Below are 7,030 nucleotides of genomic sequence, written 5' to 3' on the forward strand. Positions count from 1 at the left end.
CCAGGAAATTTTCTGTATGGGGAATGGGTGTCCTGGGACAAAGGGCTACAGAGTTGATACAATGCCCCCCTGTGTGTTCCCATCCAGTGGGCCCGAGAGGATTCCTGGAGACATTTTTGTTGGGTTACTGCACACCCACAAATAGCTACTTAAAAAAAGGAAAAGAACAAAACTTCACAATTAGAGGGCTATTTACAAAAAGCATTTAAAAATTAACAGACACACAGATGCTCCTGTTACTTTTTGCAATAGACTTGAAACTGTTGTCCCAGCCTCCAGTCTCTCCTACACCAATCCATTCTGCACATTATAGCAAGATTCATCTCCTTAAAGCATAGATCTGATCTGGTCACTTCCACACTTCAGCACCTTCTGTGGCTCCCCATTGCCCTTTACTTATTTATTTATCTATCTATTTATTTATTTATTTATATGGCTGCATTGGGTCTTTGTTGCTGTGCATGGGCTTTCTCTAGTTGAGGCGAGTGGGGGCTACTCTTCGTTGCGATGCACAGGCTTCTCACTGCAGTGGCTTCTCTTGTTGCGGACAATGAGATCTAGGTGCACGGGCTTCAGCAGTTGTGGCTCGCAGGCTATAGAGCCCGGGTCAGTAGTTGTGGCACACAGGCTTCGTTGCTCCGCGGTATGTGGGGTCTTCCCAAACCAGGGATCGAACCCGTGTCCCCTGCATTGGTAGGTGGTTTCTTCACCACTGTGCCACCAGGGAAGTGCCCCACTGCCTTTAAAAAAGTGAAGCCCTCAAGATCCTTCATCCTGGAGCCTCTCTTCTCTTTTCCTCACCCATCTCCTGCTGCTTCCTTGGCCATCTGCTCAGCTGCAGCTTCTCTCTCCAGCAGGGCTCCCCTCTTCATCTCTCTTCCTCTCCTCCCACTCTTCCCCTGCTCACTCCTACTCAGTCTTTCTCTCTTCACATAGATGTTGTTTCTCCTGCGGAGGCTTCTTCCCTATGCGCCAACCTTGGGCTGAGCTAGGTGCCCAAGCAAGAGGCTTCCGTAACACCCTGAACTTCCTCTTATCACAAGAATAATTGTTCTATATTGTAGTTGTTTGTTTGTCTTCCCTGCTACGCAAGAAGTTCTGTGAAGTCAGGGGCCACTTCTATCTTGCCCATCATCATCTCTCCAGTACCTGGTGTGGTTCTATGAATGGGAGCCACAGAGAAGGAGCAAGTAACTGAACAGTCTTCTGGAATTTGATAGGGGTGATGGTTGCACAACTCTGTGAATATACTAAAAACCACCTTTAAAAGGATGAACTTGATGGTATGCAATTTATATCTCAATAAAGCTGTTAGTTTTTTTTTGGTTTTTTTTTTTTGCAGTACGAGGGGCTCTTACTGTTGTGGCCTCTCCCGTTGAGGAGCACAGGCTCTGGATGAGCAGTCTCAGCAGCCATGGCTCACGGGCCCAGCCGCTCTGCGGCATGTGGGATCTTCCCGGACCGGGGCACGAACCCGTGTCCCCTGCATCAGCAGGCGGACTCTCAACCACTGCGCCACCAGGGAAACCCAAAGCTGTTAGTTTTTAAAAAGGCAAGCCTCAAGCTGACAGAGGACTTATATCCAGAATACATATAAAACTCTGACCAGTCAGTAATGAAAAAGGAAAGAAGCAAATACAAAAAATGGACAGACAAATGGAAAGATAACTTCATAAAAGATGAAACCTAATGAAATTGAAATGGCCAATGAACACATGAAAAAGCGATCAGTTCCATTAATCATCAGGGAATACAGATTAAAACCATAATGAGCACCCACTGCACACACATCAGAATGAGTGAAATGGAAGATTCTGAACATATCCTAGTGTTAGTAAAAGATGGGGAGCAGGTGGTTAATAAAAGATGGGGAGCAGGTGGAACACTCATACACCACTGTAAATTGGTGCAGCTTTTTGGAAAACTGGCACTATTGCCTAAGGCTAAATATATATATACCCTATGACCCAGCAATTACACTGCTAGAAATATTCCCACAGAAATACACATATGACCACCACAATGGTCACAGCAGCACTACTTGTTACAGACCCAAACCGGAAACTGCTCTTATGTACATCAAATGGTAGAATGGATAAATAAAATGTAGTTATAGTCACATAATGAAATACTACCACAATGGGAATCAATGATCTTCAACTACAGGTAACAATATGAACACATATTACAAACACCATGTTGTGCAAAACAATCCAGAAACAAGAGTTTACAGTATAATTCTACTTAAAGACAAAATTGTTCCACGGTGGTAAAAGTCAGGAGAGTGGGTACTCTTTGCAGGAGGTGAATAGGGCAGGAGGAGGAAAAGGGAGGCTGTTGGGGTACTGGTAATGCTTTATTTCTTCATTTTCATGTCAGTTACACAAGTATGCTCAGTTTGTGAACATTTTTTGAGCTGCACACACACACACACGTGCATGTGTGTTACACTTCAATTAAAAAAACTTTAAAAAATCCTACCCATTCTTCCAGGTTCTTTTTAAATACTCCCTCATTAACATTCACAAAGTCACAAAGTCTCTGGGATAAGAGTAATTGGTGGCGACTGTACTTCCTCTATGATTTCGCAGCACTTTGGGATCCTTTGATCACTTGCCTGGAAGCATGTGCATGGAAAGAGCAAGAGCTTTGGGGACCTGGGTTCTAGTGCCAGCCACTTCCCACGTGGGTGGCCACGAGCAAGTGCCCCACAGCCATATAGTACTTAGCTACAAGCAACAGGAAGTGACCCTTGATTTCAACAGAAAAGGGAATCAGGTAGTTGCTAGAATTCCTGGAAGGCTAGAACCAGGCTCAGAGATATGATGTCAGGTGTGATGCTTAAAATCCTACTACAGAACTAGTTTGGTACAGATACCATGGCTGATGTTGTCGGGCACAGCTCATGTAGTCAACTCCAATGGGCACTGGGTCTGGACTCAAGAATGCCCCTGCCACTGCTGCTAGAATCCCTGATGTGGCTGCCTCTTGAAGTGGAGGGTGCCAACACACCTGCCACCAGAGCAGATTCTGCAGTTCCTATCCCTTGAGGTTGCCAACTTCTGGATTCAAAGTCTGCGGCACAGGTGTCTGATTGGCAAAGCCTAGGTCATGTGACCTCCCCCTAGCTGCAAGAGGCTCCAAGAAAATGAGTGTCTGGCCTTTCCAGTTTTTATAGCAGGAGGTGGTCCTGTCTCTTAAAGTAGAGGGCTTCCCAAACACAGGAATGGTCACTGCTGGGGCTCAGAGTAGCCTGCCCAAGATACGTCATGATGGCATATTGATTATTTTGAATTAAAGTTACTTGAGAAACAGCTGGTAGAAAAAAAAATGATATTAAAGAAAACCTCTCTGACCCCCCTGCTTCTCCCTGATAGTGGGAAATAAATCTCCCATGTGAAGGTATCCTCCTTATACCAGGAGGATAGAAAGCATCCTTATCACCAGAGTTAGGGAATTCAAGGCTAAGAAATCTGTATAAACAAACATTGTTACTTCTTCATTCATCTGCTACACCAAGCACCAGCCCCTTTGTTCCATTGAATCTTCACAAATAATTGCTTCTTTGTCTAAAAATGATATTGCATAAACAGTCTGCTTTGGTCACTTCAGGGGTCCCATTTCTATGAGACCTCCATGCACATAAATTAATTTTTTTTCTCCTGTTAATCTGTCTTATGTATATTTAATAATTAGACCAGTCAAATGAACTCAGCATCACCAAAAGGACACATGTCCATGACATCACCCACAGACAAGCTACCTCCCTGCACCTGTTTCCTCATCCAAAAAATAGAAATAGGGCTTCCCTGGTGGCACAGTGGTTGAGAGTCCGCCTGCCGATGCAGGGGACACGGGTTCGTGCCCCGGTCCGGGAAGATCCCACATGCCGCGGAGCGGCTGGGCCCGTGAGCCATGGCCGCTGCGCCTGAGCGTCCGGAGCCTGTGCTCCACAATGGGAGAGGCCACAACAGTGAGAGGCACACGTACCACAAAAAACAACACAAAACAAAACAAAAAACCAAAAAATAGAAATAATGACCACTCTATGCAGGGCAGCTGTAATGGTTAAAGGAGCTGGTGGGTAGAAAGGACCCATCCGATGCCTGGCTCACAGCAGGAGCTGAGTTAATGGTAAACATCATTATTGGTGATTTGGGCTCCATTCTAATGTCTCCTCCACTCCCCAGGGTCCCCAAACCTTGGCTTCTCAGCCTGCTGTGAAATAGGATTCCCTGCATAATATTTCATCAAGTTAACACATTTTCTACCTCACAGAGCAGCCCATCTTTTCCACCATCCTATAGAAGTGAGAATGCAATGTTTGAAACAGCTCCAGCTTTCCCTCAGGGCACTGTCTACATTGTCAGGGGAAGGAAGTTTCTAAAAAAGGTATTTGTTATCTCTAAACTGAATTGAAATCAACTCAACAAATGTTTGATTTAAACTTTTTTATTTTTAGACATTTTTCTTTAAGCGTTTAATATCATTTATTGATTCAGTGGCCAAATAAGGCAGCATCTGCTCCGTTAGGAAAGGCACCTGTCAGAAATGAAATTCAACTATGCTGCAAGATCCCTGTCTCAGGAGGCCAGCTGCAGACCCCCTGAGAGCAGGGACCACGCTTACTGTGTTTCGTAGCACCTCAACTGGCATACAGGAGCCCTTAAAGGATGTTTACTGAGGTAATCGTCATCAGTTAAAAACAAAACACAACGATTTTCTTTGCCTCCCCCTCACCTCTCTACCTCCCCGTTCCATTTCCAAGCTTTCATTTATACTAGAGGGATATGTTCTTCTTTCTTCCAGGAAGATTCCACTGTGGACAGAAGAGTTTGGCTTTAGGGCTAGAACACTCCAAACAATCTTTTTTTTTTTTTTTTTTTAAAGCAGAATACATCTGGGAAACATATCTATGTGGGCTTGAGTCCTTAAATGGCTTTGCCCTGGTTCGAGGCCATCTCATGCCTTGCGCCTTGGGCCTAAGTGGTGGGGGAATGAAGCAGAAATCCTTAGAGCTTGGATGGATTTGGAAACGGCCCCTTTGGCTACAATCATGGAAGCTGAAAGGAGGTTACCAAAGTGGCTTTGCCCCACTTTTGGTGTGGAAGCTGACCCCCGACCTCCACTCAGACACATGGGTAAGCCTGTCCTCCTCTTGTTCAGCTCACAAAAGAATCCATGTTCTTTGAGCCGGGATGTTAGGGAAGAGTGTGATACAACAAAAAGATGGACTTTGGAGTCGAAGAGACCACGGTTTGAGTCTTGTCTTTGCAACTTACTGTCTCACAAGCTGTGAGACTTTGAGCAAGTATTTTTTTCTTCTTGAGTTTGAAATTCTCATTGGCAAATGGGAAAAATAATACCTCCCAGGGTTATTGGGAAAAATAAATCCCATGACATAACTTATGTAAAAGCACCTTGCAAAGTGTCTGGTGGATATTTAAACACAGGAGGGAGAAGAGATGTCTGGGGAGAAAGACTTTGCCTGTATTTCTCCAGATATATTCAAGTGAGCATTTTTATAGTGGGATGACATGAACTGTGTGACCCTGTGTCAGTCTTCTTACCTCCTGACCCTCAGTTTTCCCTTAAAAGGGATTTCCCTCAGAAGGAGAGACTCCTAGATTTTAAGGTTAAATGTCAGAGTGTGTCACTGTCTGTAACAGAATACAGACTTATTACCTTGTTTCCAAGATGCCTTCAATTGTAAAATGCACAACTGGCTAAAAAACAGCTTTTTGAGAGAGAGAGAGAGAGAAAAAATGCAACCTCATTAGTGGACCCATCGATTTTAAGACATATTCTGGTTTCAGAATCATTAAAATGGGAACAAGTGTATGTCTTACGATGGAAGAAATTCGTAATCATAATGCTGGCTCCCATTTAGAAAGCATCTGCTGGGTGCCAGGCACTACCTAAGCTGCTTTACTAAGTCCTTGGCTTGTTATAGTCACCCAGTGCGGCAGACGTTATTCCCATTTCATGTTAGGAAACAGAATATGGAGAGTCAAGTCACTTTCCCAAGGCCACAAAACCAGGAAATAGGGCTTGGAAGGCAGGTCTTCTTAATTCCAAAATGCTTTCCTCTTTCAGTAGATTGTTCTCCAGGCTAAAGTGTCAAAGAGATGAGTTCTGTCCAGAGGAATGGTTTGTGAATGTGGTACTTTGAATATATCCTGAATCTTTGCAAGGTGACCAAGAAGGGCAGAGGTAACATAAATAGAGTTGTAATCTAATCAGTCTCCAAATACTGGACCTTGGAGGTAAGATGGTAACTGGAGAGTGAGGATTGCTCGGAATCCAAATAGAGGGAAGCCAAGAAATGAGACTGAGTCAAGGTTAATCCAGCCCCTGTTGGGGGTGGGGTGGGGGGAGGGGCCCTGACCAGACACCAGGCTTATTCCAGGCCCATGGACACTACAACCAGCTTTCATCCTAGGTACCATTCTTCCTCAAGGTCACCCTATGTCTTCGACTTTGACTCTTTACTAAAGAAGTAGACACCTTTGGAGAAGAATCCAGTTTTTCTCTAAACCTTTCTTAAAGAGGGAGAAATGTGCTGATCAATCATCATGAGCTAGCTAGCGGTCATTTAGCACTGGAACAAGTTACAAATTAACAAGCTGGGTTTTTGGTGAGTTAGTCCAAGTTAGTTCCCCTGTGCCTGATTATGGGATTGACTATTTTGCTCTACAAAGCTGTGGATATGGCTCTTCCTTTGATATGACCTCAGGGCAGACCCTCTAAGGAGCATGCCCTGACCCCTGACTCCTGACCAGAAGACTCCTGGGCTATCTGCCTGTCTGTCTGTCTAGCTATTGTGTTTTGGGGGAGACAGCTAAACCCACAGCAGTGGATTCCCAAAATAGCACAGCTTTTTGGAAGGGTGGCAGCAGGGATAGGGACGTACCTGGGGTGGGGCCCAGCAGGATGGGGTTGGGGGTTGCCTGAAGCATCAGGGATTGCCTAAGAGATGCCCCTGGTGACCTGACCGGAACAAACTCATAGTGAAGCTGCCAGAGGAGAA

This window comes from Mesoplodon bidens, assembly GCF_964165515.1.
Source record: "Mesoplodon bidens genome assembly, chromosome: 2".
NCBI lineage: Eukaryota > Metazoa > Chordata > Mammalia > Artiodactyla > Ziphiidae > Mesoplodon > Mesoplodon bidens.